This window comes from Calliopsis andreniformis, chromosome 1 (assembly GCF_051401765.1).
Source record: "Calliopsis andreniformis isolate RMS-2024a chromosome 1, iyCalAndr_principal, whole genome shotgun sequence".
In the NCBI taxonomy this organism is placed as follows: Eukaryota; Metazoa; Arthropoda; class Insecta; order Hymenoptera; family Andrenidae; genus Calliopsis; species Calliopsis andreniformis.
In genome coordinates this window covers 4,940,610-4,957,650 of record NC_135062.1, presented here as the reverse complement: position 1 = coordinate 4,957,650, position 17,041 = coordinate 4,940,610, and the positions used below count along the sequence as shown (strand labels likewise).

Sequence of the window (17,041 nt, the reverse complement as noted above, 5' to 3'; positions counted from 1 at the left end):
TCATAAGTTCGTTGCTGTACTTACTATATCTTGAAATTTTAGGCTGGTATATATGAAAAGTCATATCTTTAAATAAGCTTTAAATATATTAAAGACTATAAATATATCTTCTTCAAATTACTATATATTTCACCACAATAAGTTGTCGGTGATTTTATGTACCTACTTTTTCCAACGATTAGATACTTCTAATATTTCATATATTTACAAAAATAATGTTTTCCAATTCCAAAAATCTGTGAATATTGCTTTTGCAGCTCTTTTATAGACGCAAAAGATGAAGGGGTGTAAAATTGTATAATTACTTATTTTAAGATATGGCTATTTTTGACGTTGTTACCTCTATTTGTATAACAATAAATTCACTATATCGTTTCACTTATGATAAACCTATTTAACCATTATTTATTTTAATGTTTTCTTTGACTTAGGCGATGAGGAATGGTAGAATACTTATCGTTTACTGTGTATTACCTTCTTTTATTTTTATTATTTATTTTGCATTAATTACCTTCTATTATTATCAATAACATCTTTTAATCTTGCCACTGGTTTATGTCACAATAAAAATTAGTAACAATGAACTGTGTTTGCATTGACCTGTACTTCTTCTGTCAGTTTTTATGTGCTACTTGTGGATATTTTTAAACGTGCGAAGATTTACTTCGGAGGGCAAGGTACGGATATTTTATGCATATGTGTTTAGTCACTACAATTGAATTTTTAAAATTGAAATGAAATTTTCCTATGTAATGCAATTTATGGCCGCATTTGGTGTAATTACCATGATTCATTTAATGTTTTAAAAACTTTCATTATCTTTTTGTGTACACCCAGCTTATTATTAGACGAATCTGACCGCATCCATACTCTACCTCTTTCTTACACGCCATTGAATGAGAGAGAGAGAGAGGGGGAGGGGGCAGAATCGTTTGAGTCGGTGGTATAAAGTGAAGATACAGTATTCTCTCAATAAACGTGGAAAAGTCCTATGCGTTAAATGTGAAACTTTTATCCCCACCACTAAGATAATTAACTTTAGAACCAGTGAAGCGATTAATTCGGCGGTAAGAACGACACGAAGGTTTTAATGTTGAACAGTGTAAATAGAGTTCGGGAGAATGTTTATCAAAATCAACGGCAAAAATGTTTATTCTTGGTTATATTTGCACGCAAGTTTTGTTAAGATATTTCTGATATTTTTCTGATTACAATGGTATCAAATATGATATAATTCGGATTGTATTTACTTATAAAATTATAACTTGTTACCTTTACTATTGCTGTTAATAAATTAGAAACACAGAAGTTGTTAATAAAGTTTAAAATAATATTATGTCTGGAACGTATGTAATGTGACGTTGAATTCGTGTCTTCTACACGATGGAAGTAGATGTAGACAGGAAATTTGTAGTTTTCTCACGAACAATCGCGTCGTGAGTTGTGAAATGCGACACAGGCGAAGAGCTTAATTTTAATAGTATGTATAGACCTCTGTTCTTGAAATATCTGTGGCGACGTTTCTGATATGCGTAGAGGAAACTTTGAACTAATTGCAACGTCGAGTTGATCCTCAGGTCCTTGAGCAGGCCATGCAATAACATGTAGTTGATCCCCATTTTTTGCTGTGTTGTGTCATACTCCTCCTCGGAAAATTAAAAGTCCCAATATGTACATGCCAGGCAAAGACATTTTTGGCAAAACGCTAACAATAATAAGTTGTGAAACGACGCACGTGTCGAGTTGTTGTTGTACGAACATTGTTTCTGTAAAAGCTACAGGCCTTTCTGAATACAAACTATCTTATTCTATGTACATATATATATACAAACGCATTATTTCTCGCGTATGTCACCTTCCATTTGGTTATGGAATGGAGAAGGCGTACGTAAAACGTATGGTTTCCTAGACTTATACGTGTAACATAAGTAAATACATATAACCCAAATTGTATCATGTTTGATATTTTAATCAGAAATATGCCACGAAAAAAAGAACCACAACTAACAATTTTTTGCTTATACATTAATATTGTAGTACCGATACGCGATCTTTATTCTTTGTCGAACTTCTTCGACTCTCATTGTCAGTTTCTCTCTCTTTCGCCGACTAACTGCCTCTTTCTACGTTCAGCAAACTGTAAAGAATGCAGTACCTATGCGATAAATGTGACTCTCCGGTTCCGAGGGTTGCTGTACTGGTTATCTAATAATTATTATGGATTTGTTAACTCTAACGGCCATTTGTTCTAGACACAGGAGGAAAACAGACAATTTCATTTCACAAGCAGCATCTCATATCCCCTTGACGGCGTGAAATATTATGAAATTTACTACTTGCAATTATTTTCTACAGTTCTGACAGTTCGAATAATTTGAAAAAACTCCAATATTGTGAAAGTGTCTAAGTTGCTGAAAGCTGATAAAATAAAATACATAAAATCTGCATACATATGATATTTATAGAGAACAAGGTAGACATCATCGATTTTGATAATCTTGATGTATTTTGTCAACTTATTAATATATTACATTTTCATTTTATATTAATTTATAAACTTTAAACTTAAAATCTAAAGTTGAAATTGAACAAAATTCAACGATATTATTGAAATATACAAAAAGAAGAATTACACCATCTTTTCAAAAATAAATCTTTTCTATATGTAGAAATACATAATCTAATGTAAAATTGAAAATATCAGTTTTGCAATATGGTTACTTGTAGTAGTGTTTCTGCTATGTGATTAATAGAGCTACTGGTAAATCGAAATTAATGTTTCAAAATATCTTCATTTTATATACTTTTAACGTATAATAATGAAGATTTATTGTTATTTTCAAACATTTATTGAACAAAGCAGTATCAGATGTTGGTTTACGAGACTTAATTTAACATTTAAATATGATACATTTTGTGACATTGGTATTGGACAAAATGGGATTTCGATTCTCAATTTAGGAGCTTTGTATTCCTCAACTCCTACTCTCACCACCCACGTATAAATAATGGTGGATAAAAGAAACGTATCGAATATTCCTGACTGTTTCTCAACCTTGCAATGTTTCCTAAAATTGAGATATGACATGTAAATACTATCCTCTTCTACATAGAGATATGTATTTTCACTTTTAATACAATACAAGATATTATTTTGAATGGAAAATAGTATTTTTGTAATATTAACCAATTGCACTGTAAAACACAAATAGCGTCTATTGATATGCTGTTTAAAGTAAATATTTTATTTGTCTTATAAATATTTATCAGCCTAAATAAATATTTCACTATTATAATCAATATAGCAGGTAGTACACTACTTCATTAATGTTTGGTATTTAAAAAAATTTAAGTAAACATTAAATAAATAAAAACATTTAACATTATTGAACATGTTCCATTATTAGGTATTTTATTTATCATTGTGGTCTTTTGATATAGACTTTAAAATGTTTCGTATTGTGTCAATTTTGGGGATCTCGAATGAATTAATTGAATTTATACTATTCCAAATGGGAAAATTTCATGTGAAAGTTAAACAACTTGAAAGTAAAACCTAGAACGGATCGTGCTTAAAGTTCAAGATTCCATTGTACAGGAAAAAATGAAGGTTTATATGTCGTACGTCCTTTGTATTGTAGGGGTTAGGGATTAATATTTCGTAAAAACTTCGCGAAAACCAACGCATACATTCTCACTTGTTGCGTCAACCATAAGTAATACATTACTGCTGATTACAGAAACCATTCTCCAGAAAGGACCATAACGTCACTGTAGGCGTTCGCGCCAGGATGTGATCTGTAAATGCAAATTCCGAAACGACAAATAAGCCGCGAAATCATTCAGTCGATCATTGGTGAATTGGACCAGTATGACGCGAAGGAATGGTAGAAATGGGAGACGTCGTTACATGAAAGGTTAACTGTGAACAATACCGTCGGAGCAACGATCAGAATTAATCGTGCGCAGTCACTTCGACTTTATGGTCGTCGCTGGGCACGGTGGTCGAGAATTTACGGTGACTAGGCTGACGATGAGCTCGATGAAATTTGCATAGAACCGGATGAGAACGCCCGCGTTTCACTCGAGATTCTTGAGTAAATGAACAAATTTTCTGGAAATCGATTCGCATACGACGTCGTCCGTTCTCGTTTTATGGACACGCGTCTCTCCCACGTTTTCTAGAAATCCTGAATATACGAGTTCGTGTCCGATTCTTCCTACAATAACTGCTGGATCGAAGCTATTTTGATAGAACTGTGTGGTAGATGTTGCGTGGATTCCGCATAATTATTCGGAATTTAAGATCAGACGGTTTTATGAGAGGACGCGGTGGAATTGCTGGAATTGTCGCTGCGCTTTATTGTGAATCTACTGCGGGCGGTAAAGCTATAGAAATCGTATTTGAAACTTCTAGAAGGACGACGATTAATTATTGGATCATAAATTTAGATGTATTTGCAATGAAAATGTTTCCTACTGTCAGTCGATAAGTAGGTACGTCTTCGCACAATGGCGATGGTTTTTTGTATAATAGTTTAGTCGTACAAAGGAGAAAAATGTTATTATTGTTATCAGAATATATTATAAATAAAAACAAGACAAAGAACAAAAGCTTGCTCTATAGTTGCATACTTAAATACACGCAATTGCATATAGGTACATCAATGCAGTTTTCGTGAGCAAACTGTCACGAAATATATTGTTGTAAGTGCGTGTCTAGTAATCTCTTCCTGCTTTACTTTTCTTTTTTAACAAAATTCGATTTAGAAAGACCATATTTTTTAAAATCTCTGTCTCGAGTTAGGCAAAGTTTTATTTTTACCATCTCGTTTCTAACGTACGTAGCATGATCTTTAACTCTATACACATATAGAGAATACGTCTATTAAGTTACAATTTACTGTATTCATTTTTAAATTTTTGCCTAAAATCAAGGTTAGGTAAAATATCTTCAATCATTTAGTCAAGTTGCTTAGATTAGACCAGCTTAATATAGGCAGTGGTAGAATATTATAAAAACAACATCATTTTGAAAGACAAAAAAAGGATTGTGAGTAGTCTTGTAACTTATGTGAAGAAATCAAAGTAGAAAATATGATAAAGTGTATATACATTGTGTATAGGAGTAGATACGAAATTAAAAAAATATTATTGCTTAGATTATTGACCTTTAATATGAGGCTTTGCAAATTAGGTATGCTGACATCTATGTAGTACATTTTGTAAACTTGTTATTAAGAAAATTTAATCATTTACACTTTGATTCAGCAGTTCAATATAGGAAATCAAAGCTTCATTCTAGAAAACTGATTGCTTTGAGTAGACTGATATCACAATTATGAAAAATTGCTTGTTTAACTATTTATATTATATTTTGGAAAAAATCAATTACATTGTCAGGCATAAGTTGTAACATTTTTTCCTGCTATCTCTTAAATATTATAAATATTGTATTATCAGCCTGCAATAAGAAATATTATTGTGGTCCAAGTTCGGCAACTTTCTCCTACTTACACGAATAAATATAAAACCTGATTGAAAAATTATCCAGCCCTACGACATAAGATTTGGGTACCCCTACGTCGTGTACTAACATTATCACATCCTGGCTATTGCTAGCTTAGCGTATTGTCAGAGTCGAAGGGTTTTCTAAGTGACCATAAATATAGCCTAGAGTGCAGGCTTGTTGAACAAATGCACCTCAGATGTCAAAGGAACACGTTTCACAAAGCGCAGTTTCTGTGATGATGTTCAAAAATCTGTTAGTTTCCTTTCTCCTTCTCTGTAAAGATTTCCAACTACATATATTATTTTTGTTACCACCTACCCTTGTTGAAATTTTACCAGTAGAATATTTTTTAGCCCATCGGTCTACAAACGTCTTGAACCAATAGTTTTTAACCATATTGCAGCTTTACTTATGTTTTATGCAACGATAGTTAGATCTCTTTCAAACTCTACCAAGAAAACATTACCCAAGCGTTTTCTTATATCTTATACTTATAATAAAGTTTTGTTTAAAAACTAATAAAAATAATTGTGCATTAAGGGTATAATTCACCGACTTTTATAATGTTTGTATATATTATAGAGGACGATATTTTGAACAACTTTTTTCTACATATATAACCGCCGCTCTGCCTTAGTTTTTGAGATATTTGTAAGAAACTGTTGCTACTATCCATTGAATTTTGTGTATACGTGATTGTCTTTGAAACCTTTGCTTATTGTCAGTGGTATAAGTTAACCCAGTGGACAAGTCAACAAAAAGAAAAATCCCCCTGGCGACCCAAGGATCCAGTGGGTCTAAGTTGACCCAGTGGACAAAGGTAATCTACCTAACTCTCTTACATTCTATGTTTGTCCACTAGGTCAACCTAGAAACATTGGGTCCTTATAGGATTTTTTCTTTTTTTAGAATTATCCAATGGCTTAACTTATACCACTGACAGTTAGTAAAGGTTTCGAAGACAATGCTCAAGCTCCACAGTTACAGTTAGACCACCTCTTATAATATTGGTTGCCGGGCCCGTACTGCTTATTGCTTATAGAAACAGCAGATAAGCGGACTGACTCATACGCTACCACGAATGCATACTATCAGGAAAGTTCAATATGATAGTAGTAACAATTTTTTACATATATCTTGGAAACTAATGCCGAGCAGTGGTTATATGTATAAGAAAAAGTTATTCATAATGTTGATGTCTACAACATATTTTTATTTCACTAAAATCAGTGAGGTGTACCTTTTTGTGTACAATTATTCTAACTAGTTATACAAAATTAATTTGGCGTACAACCGTGTATATATTCTGGGCAACACCGAATGTAACAAATTTTCAGGTTTTCGACCCGATCCGACTTCGATTTCAGGTTCGCGAGTATCATAAACTTTCAGATCCCGACCCGAACCCGAGGCAAACACCCAGCGCGACCCAAACCCGGAATCTCGGGTACCAGTCCACTCTTATTGTCTCGTGAAGATTTAATTGCTCTTTAAAGTCTGACAAAGCTTTATTTCTAGAATCTCATAGACATAAACCGTAGGTAAATCCTAGAAGAGGTCAATGATGTGTAGAGTATCTTGCTATTAATTAAAAATTTTACTGTATTCTATATCCGATACTGTATTCTTTAAGAAGAAGTAGGCAATAATGCAATTAGTTTCTGAAGATTTATGGAATTTTAAAATATTATGTAAAAACATATATAATTGTACTTCTTGTGTTACTACAGGACGATTTCATAACTATCCAGAAAATCGAAGACGGAAATTTCATAACAATCCAGTAAGTTGACACGGAAATGAGAAAATTCGATTCATATTGCTCATTTTATACAAAATATTCAATAATGTATCGAGAATTGGGGCAGTTTCTACAGTACAGTATAAAATGCGTAATAGAATCATTCTGATTTTATTATGAAAAATCATTTAATGTGAATATTGAGTTTGCTTATTTCTGTATATTACTTTTCGTATTACTGTTAAATAGCACTACTATTTCGTAACTATTGTTATATGAAATGTAAATAATAAGCCTGGTAATGAAATAGCATTATAATGAATTAATAGTAGCAAGTAATAATGCTTTTATTGTACGTTATTGAAAATACAATTATATATCACTTTGAAAAACTATACGTAGGTACCAATGCTTCCTATAAATATTTGTGAAGAAAAGAATACTTATTGCATTTTTTCCAATGAAGACAACACTTACTGGAGTATAGTTCATATTAAAATGAAAGATATTACTACTGCAATAAGTTGTGTTTCAATATGTATTAACAACAGTTTTTCTGGGACACAGTAGAATTTAAAGGATAAATCAATTTAAAAAATCTCTAATTTTATATGAATTTGCGACTCTTCAGTATTTAATGAAGTGAAGATTACTTTCACGTTAATTTCATTAGTAACTGAAAAAGTTAAATTTAAAGTTCAAAATTACGTCTTAAAAATTACTGGTTGATAAATTGGTTACTTTAATGATTTATAACAAACATAAAATAATTAATATTATATCACTTTTCACTGATAACAATATGTGTATTATACATAAGTATATCAGTAAAATATATTCAATCTGAATCATTCCATTCAGTTTGATCACTCAATTCAAACCAGTTTGTTTGATCGAAAAAACCTCAATTATTAATGTATAGTCATAAAATATTAGATATAATAATTTACAAAAAATCTTTTCAAGCCCACAGAATCAGTAACTAAACAGTAAAATTAAATTCATCTTTCACGAGAACCGAACAGATTATTGATGTTTTAAAAATATTCAATAAACAACTTTTCTGTTAACTCCTTTTGTATGTTGCATACAAAATCTTCTTTTGTAACATGAACTAAAAAATCAAAGCTAAACGAACAAAAAAGATAAATCCGATATCGATATCAACCATTCAATAAAACTATTACAGCAATCGCAACACTGATCTACTAATTCGAATGGTCCACTCCAAAGAATTGGAGTAAACAAGTAAAATTCGCGATACTCATTGAAAGCAACTCATTCAATTAAAAACAATCGTTTCAGATAACCAGGAAAGTGTCAGGACTTTAGGAAAATCGGTGATGCTGGCAACGTTGCAGTGGTGTAAAAGATTGCTCGGTGTAGCGGTACCAGAAAGGGCCATGACGTCAGCCCCGACGACTTATTCTGGACCGCAGGCCGCCCTGATATGAAGATGCAATCCGTACGTGTCGCGAAAAAAAAGGACAGGAACACGGTCGTAAACTCTTATCTTACGAAGAAGTGATAGACGTTCATTACGGGATCTGTCCAACGACGCGCAATCGTCGAGCGGAGCAAAGCACTCAGCGTTATTTCGTATCGTTTCGATAAAGTTTCTTATCACTTCGTTACTGCATCCTCTGTTCTTCTCGTAACCCGATTTAACTTTTATGTAATTCTATTTTATGTAATCTCGTTTTAAACGGTTGTGTTTCAACGACGACGTAACTGTGTGCTTGCATCTGTGGAGCGGCGACTCGTTTTTTCGGCAGATTGTGGACTCCCGACATTTAATATATTTGCATGCTAAACCACTAAGTATTTGAATAATTTTGCATTCTCTATGCCCTTTTTACGTCGCTCATTAACATTACGTTCGCTCTGTATTCTGTTTGTGGTTGAGTTATTGTTAGGAAAGGGTGAAATATTCCACGCAAATTAGAATGCAATGTTCGGCAATAAATAACTTTTATCGTTTGTTTATACAATACCATTGTAAAGCTGTGTATTTTTATATTTCGTGAGATTATTATATTTTAGGTACTCTTGACTGGTTGGATTGCAACGATACGATAGTTGATTTTAGGCTTGATTTGAAATAAAAGGCTTGATATTAAACAAGACAAAATTGTTTGGTTTGGTCAAATTCTGGTATTTATATAAAAACTACGAATATGAATATGATAAATGAAAAAATGATACAAAAGTAGGTACAATACTTTTATAGGTTTCATCACTCAAAACTATATGTATTTATATAAGGTTTACTTATAAAAATGAATATTCAAGCTATAAATACAGGGTGTTTCATAAAATTTGGAATAACGAAATTGCTTGGATACTTCGTTTTTGAGAAAATTAAATTAAAATATCAGTCGAGTACGGGTACTTAATAGACAACCGATGTCATGAATTTCACTACAGACCTAAAAACCTAATTAAAAGATTACAACTTTATATACGAGAAAACGGACAACATTCTGATCAATATTTTGACTGAAAATAAACTTAATTTAACAAAAAATACACTGATTATTTTATTATTCTGTATTTAATGTATTCTTCAATAGTATTCTGATAATAAACAAGCCCTGGTATTATACCATGAACAAAAATAGTCGTAATAACGGCTGTAGCGAAATCCGTGACGTCAGTTATTTATTAAGTACGTGCGAAATTACTCTCAGGCAATTTCATTATTCTTGATTTTCGTTTTATTTCCAGTTATAGATTCCATCTGATCCAATCTGTACTATTAATGATAAAACACCTTGTATACATGTATTTGAAATTTTTTAATTACATTCCTCTTTAAGAATTGCATTTCTTCAGGTGTTAACAAAAATGTGGGGCACTTTCACAGGGTAGATTGTAGATAACATGATAAGAAAAGAAAGTTCATATATGCACATGCCTGATGAAGCTTGGGTTTTTAGATAGACACTATTTTGTGTTATATGGGAACGTTTCCTTTAAAGGTGTGGTACACTAAAATAGTGTACAATTAATAACAAGTTTCTAAGTACATCATTGATTTTGTGTCTACAACTTTCTATTAAGCACAAATGTTTCACATTGTTGGTATTATGTTCGCATTTTGTATGTAGTTGTAATAGGTAGATGTAGAATCCCAGTAGCGTGAAATTTTCAGTCTGTTTCAAATACTTCACCTAGCAAACTCATGTTTTAGGACCTTAACAGCTAAAATGTTTCCAAACAAATACAATCTACTTCGCATTCTGGAACGCTTGAAGTTTATGCGATAGAATTATTGGAACATTGCTATTATTGATAGTAACTTATTGTCACATTTATTCATTCATATTCGACATTTTGAGATATTGTTATATTCTTTAGAACAAGTATTCAGTTGTATCAAATCGATCTTTATCCTTCCATCGTGAAATATTTCAGAATCATAATTTCTTCTTATGCTATTGATTTATGTAGATCAACTACAAAATAAACTATAGAAAATATATACCATTGGACAAATTATCTGTTAATATGAACTAGTATTTTCCTACGTAATGACACTTGTTTAATGTTACTTTATAACAGATTGCAAATTAAACGAAATTAAGGTTAAAAAAACTATAAATTCTATGTTTTTAAAATGTAACTTATCTCGTTTTGCCATATAATCACAGATATATTCTAACTAATTTCATAATTGTCTAATCACCCTCGAATTTTCAACAACTCTAGAAGAAGTTGCAATGGGAGAAACAGATAATTAATCCATCTAGTATAATGTTCCATTAGTGAAACTTTAGATGGAAGAGTCTCTACTGTAGTTTATTTCAGTTACAGTCTCTTAGCTCCTTGCATTCTAAATATGCCTCCTGGGCAGACTGAAGTTTATACTAATGCTACTTTGTAAGAAATGAAAGAGTCGATCTCAGAATAGACCTAAGATTATTATTTTTGTATCTTCATATTTAAAGTGCTATATTTAATGCATGTAACGAAGCCTAAGCGTAAATCAAAGTCACTTGTCGTCTATTGCCTGAAGAACTTCAAACACAAAGGGTTAATGCAGCGCAAGTTATAGTAAGAATAGCATGTGGAATATTTACAAAATAAATGGCAGAGACAATCCCAAAATATCCGACCTCGTTTTAATGAAATTCTGGAAGTTTGTTGACTAGTCAAAATACGAAACATACATTTTCATTTAGTTACGCAAGTTTAAAGGACGAAACTGTTCTCATAAGTCACCTTTCTGATGCTACCTCAAAAATTACACTGTTCAACAAATTTTGACTTTTTTTCGATTTTGTAAACGTGAATAAACATTTCTTATAGATTTCAACGTGCTGATTACGAATCTGCAAACCGTTTTTTTCCAGAACGTACAGTTTTTGAAAAAATCAATTTTGAAAAAAATGACAAATTTTCAACTTTGGGATTTTTCTGTGCTTTTGCCGTAGTAGTTATTTAGTTGCTCTTTGCACGAAATGATTCTGTGAACTCTCCCGAATAAAATAATATAAATAGTTATTAGATTATAAACATCGAAATAGGTTTAAATAACAATTAAAATGAAAAGGACACCCAAAACGCACCCATTTTTGCTGATATTTTTCACTTTCTTTCACAAAGTAAGGGTCTAGGAGAAAATTTGACTATACCACGCGATAGAGCTAACCTTTCTACTAAGGAAGGCATCAGGCGAATGTCCAAAATTATTTTTGTTTTCAATATAGAAATAAAATAGTTTGACGAAACGCGCGCCGGAGACAGTGGTACTCAATGACGTCAATGTGTATAGGGTCCGCGGAACGGCAGGCGATAGGCGAGGCGTCCACCGGCGCGCGCCGCCGTCATTGAGTACCACTGTCGCCGCCGCGCGTTTCGCCAAACTATTTTATTTCTATATTGAAAACAAAAATAATTTTGAACATTCACTTGATGCTTTCCTTAGTAGAAAGGTTTGCTCTATCGCGTGGTATAGTCAAATTTTCTCCTAGACCCTTACTTTTTGAAATAAAGTGAAAAATATCAGCAAAAATGGGTGCGTTTTAGGTGTCCTTTTTACTTTAATTGTTATTTAAACCTATTTCGATGTTTATAATCTAATAACTATTTATATTATTTTATTCGGGAGAGTCCACAGAATCATTTCGTGCAAAGAGCAACTAAATAACTACTACGGCAAAAGCACAGAAAAATCCCAAAGTTGAAAATTTGTCATTTTTTTCAAAATTGATTTTTTCAAAAACTGTACGTTCTGGAAAAAAACGGTTTGCAGATTCGTAATCAGCACGTCGAAATCTATAGGAAATGTTTATTCACGCTTACAAAATCAGACCCGTGTTGAACAGTGTTATTGAAGACATAAAAAAGTTTCTCACATAAATATTTTATGATTTTCCCTAGAAAATGACATGATGCATACGCTAGTAAAGAAATTTAAGACGGATGTTAAAAAGTTATTTCACCACAGTTGTTTTCAGCGAATAACTATGCTATTGCCTCTATTGATTCTGTATTTGTACAATTAATTGCATAAGCTTCATGATTCTGCGTTATAGTTAAACATTTTTCAGTATCGATTCAGGTCTCAATAATACAATATGCTTCATTGAAATTGACACATATGAATATGTCTGACATTGAATGACATCAACATGTTAACATTTTAAGAGAACTATCTAAAAGGATTAATAGGTTATTTTTAATTTATTTAGTTTTCGTAATTTGAAAGGATATGTTTCTTAACATAGACTTTAAAACGAGAAATATTCTGTTACTAATACAAGATTTTGCTATAACCTCACTCCTCACCAAAAATGTGCTTATTGAGAACAAGAAATACATAGGTATATGTCTGTGATCAATTAAGGGTGCGAACACATTACTGTCACATCACGTGAACTCACGTTACATATTATAGCAAATCCATACTGTGTGCCGAGCTTTTTCCCTTGTGTTAGACCTGTTTTGCTATAATGCGAAACAAATTTGCTATAATATGTAATGTGATTTCACGTACCGTGACAGTAATGAGTTCACACCCTAAGGTATTAATGATTTGCGTTTATTTTGTTAAAATGATATAAAGAAAAGTGAGACAGTAATTTAAAAAAGTAGTGGAAATAGTAACGAATGGACTTGCAATCAGGAAATTCTGCTCTAGTAGTTCATCATACTTATCCAACAGAAATAGTTTGTTACTTTTTCACAGAAAATGACGAGCTGGATCAATTAATGCATTAAAAAATATACAACTACAGTTCGAAAGAAAAAGATCACATTCATTCATATATAAGGTATTTTTCTATTTACAAACTCTGTTTTAGGACTGTATTCTAATATTGCAAAAGAATTTTGTTTATATATAGATATTAATGTAATATATTTCATTGAATTATGTACGAGCTCTTGGAATTTCATGCATTATCGTATATGGTTATGTACCACTTACGATTCTCTGAATACTATTTCATAATATACACTGCATGTGTCCTTTCAGTTTCCTCTGTTGATAAAACCATTGCGTGTTGGAACCTTGTAATTTTTTTTAACTCTTCTACGAGATAATGAAACCTGGTTTTAGTTTATTTTTAGTTGAATTCATTCTGCTATTCTTCTGATTATTTTACAAGCTTGTATTCTATTGCAACATGTTCATTTTAAGCATTTAATCTATATGGATATAACCCATTCAAATTTCGGAGTTAGTGAGTGACGATGTGATTATAATTTCTTTGATTTTACTAAAGGAAATTAATGATGAGAAAGATGACATATTTTCCTCGCGAAAAGAATGCCAGGAATGGCTAGCTAATTAGTCACTTATGACATAGTGAACGAGTGAGAAATGGAACATAAATCAAGCGAGACTGAGAATCGGTTTGAAAGGTGTTTTGACTGTGATTAAAAAGTTTGAAAAAAGAACAGCGTTGATAAGCAACTAATCATAAATAAGAATTCATTTATTTCGGAAGGTAATAAAAGCAAAACCGAATAAAGTTTAATTATTCGGCTGATGCATAAGTTCGTGCTACAACATTCTCCCTCTTTCCTCTGTCAAAATGTTCACATTTATCGAAACATGTTATTATTTTAACATATATGTCATAAATGTACATAGAAATAAGAAATTATAACTATTTTATAGCATAATGGTGCGTTCTTTCCCCACTTTAGCAAAATTCAAATGACATTAGCATTCTTTAATTCAGTTGTCGATTTTACTCGCTCATGATAATTGAATTTTGCCGATGATTGGAAAAAAAGGAACGTTCCTTGGGTTCGTTAAACACACTATTAAATGAAAAAGAGGACAAAGTGACACAGAACAAATTTATGCATCAACCCAATACTTCATTAAATAAAATCAGTTTGTTTGTTGTTTCGTCTTCTATCTCTTACAACAGTTAGAACAAGATTTCTGCGGCGCTAATTTAATTCCCAGTGACTATAACTATAGCAATCGATCGAAAGCTATCATTGTCGCATCACATCGCGTCGTGTCGTGAAGGGGCTGAAATAAATTACAAAAGAACGGACTCGCTGCTTCTTGTGCGAGAACATCGAGTGCGGGCGGACTTCGTGGGAGTTCGTCGGTAATTCTCTCCCGTTCGAATCACTCTTCCCTTCCTCCACATTTGGGAACGTTCCGTTTCTGACCGGTGACGCCACGGCGCTTTTTTATTCTTCTTACGGATCGAATACACACGTAATCAGTGGGGGAATAACTGCATTAAAAACGAAAGAAAAAACGCGTGTCTGGTGTTCTCGTTAGTTCACCAAATGATCCACGCAGCAATCGTCCCGCCTGATTTCGATTGGTCTCCTTTGATTGCGTTCAGTGTAAGATACACTTTCTTTCCTCGTTTTTCTTCAGAGGATACCATAAGGTTTTGTAAATTGGATTCGCGTGAGACGTTGCAATCATTCGTTTTTTGATCAGGGAGCGTACGTGCTCTCGCGGTTCATTTACGATTAAGATACCAGAAACTGGTTTTTGGCACTTACTGTCTGTTATTATTTTAAAAGGGTGCATTATGTATTTATGTATCGTGCGCGTGATTTTCATTTCAAGTATTAATTTCTTAATATAGTTGTTTGATTTCAATTAAAAGATGACGATTTGTTTACAAATGAATTTTGTCGATTTAATAAAGTTTTATACAATTGTTTAAATCAATAGCAATTATGATTATTATAGTAATAACACATATTCATTAGCAAAAGAAATTGAATAACACTAAAAAGTTAAGTAAGTTAATAATTTAAAACCAAGGCTTAATATCGTTTTGAAAAATATTCAGCTTTATTTTAAAGCTTGACGAATTGAAATACTATAATCTTTAAAACTGTAAAATTTAGATTTAAAAGACTTTAAAGGAAATATGACATTACAATTAGAATTTCATTTAATTTTAATAGTTAATAATATTTATACTCATTTTTTAAAATTCAATTAAAATTAAACTAAAATATAAATATTTGATTTCATTCTGAAGAATTAATGTAATCCTCAGTGCTGCAATTTTACGTTATACTTTATTTACGTTCATTATACTTACAGAGTCTGACTCATAGGAATAAAAAAATTCGTCTGTAGTTCTCATTAACAACTTTATGATGTAATCGCGGCAGTATCCAAAAATTCTTTGCAATGTTCTGTAACGACTATTTATGTCATCCTACACCTTTTTTTATCTGGGAGTCTAACGTCATGTGTAAACTATTAGAACATATCCCAGATAGCACACGATGTCTTGAAGGCGTCTATTTCATGTTCATTTTATGTTTAAACACTTTACAACATAATTTGGACGTCTTAAAAACATCGAACAGCATACGTCTTACGAAATTTACGTCTATAAGATGTCGTAGAGACTCACTACATTGCCTATTTTTTGTTTGAACGTCTTATAGATGTTCAAACAATCTTATAGATTGTTGGACGTCTTTAAAATGTCTTATGAATGTCTTTTAAGGTGTCCTAAAAACAAATTAATTTGTAATATCAGACATCTCATTGTCAGTGACGTTTTCTGGACATTTTTAAGATTTTATTGGAAGTCTTTAAGACGTCTTTAAAACGTTTCTGTGTTATGTGAGTTGCGGTTGAGTAATCGTTTAATATATCAAATTGTAAAACTGAAGCTGATAATTAAACATATGCAACAAATAGCCTCATTATTTGACATATAAATAGTCAAATAGTATTTTATAAAAATAAATGTATCTCCTTTAACAAATACTCGAAAATATCAAGAAAAACAAGATGATCAATCAGAGTTATATTCTTCGATTAAAATTTATCCTTATGTGTAATCTAACTGTTTGTGAGCCAATCATATTGCAATATACAGTACCGTTCATAAGTATTTGAACGATTTCACAAGTTTGGAGAATTATAGATTTATTGGTATATGTTTATTACTTAGACTAACTATTAATTACTGCTAAAAATACAATTACTGTAATTATTATATACTTAATTTTAAGATATGATAGAAATACTAAACAAATGTAAAGAATATACATTAGTTACTATAAAGGAATCTATATTTTTCACAACATCTGACATCGTTCGAATATTCATGAACGGTAGTGTATATAAATTATGCTTTTGCTTTCCCATATAATGAGTATATGTTATTTTGAAAATTAACTTTTCTTATTAATCATAACGAGTTAATGTTTATACTACATTAGAAATTTGTTTCATTAACTTAATTGAAAATTTGCAAAATTCATCACTTTGTAATTTTTAATATAACTGAATAGATTAATAATATAACGAACCATGAATAAATTAA

General features: G+C 31.6%; 1 protein-coding gene across 1 annotated transcript in view; it reads right to left on the bottom strand.

The window, feature by feature from the left end:
* The window catches only part of LOC143181878 (uncharacterized), a 107,512-nt gene that overhangs the window by 44,956 nt on the left and 45,515 nt on the right, over positions 1-17,041 (bottom strand). The gene's annotated exons all lie outside the window — the stretch shown is intronic.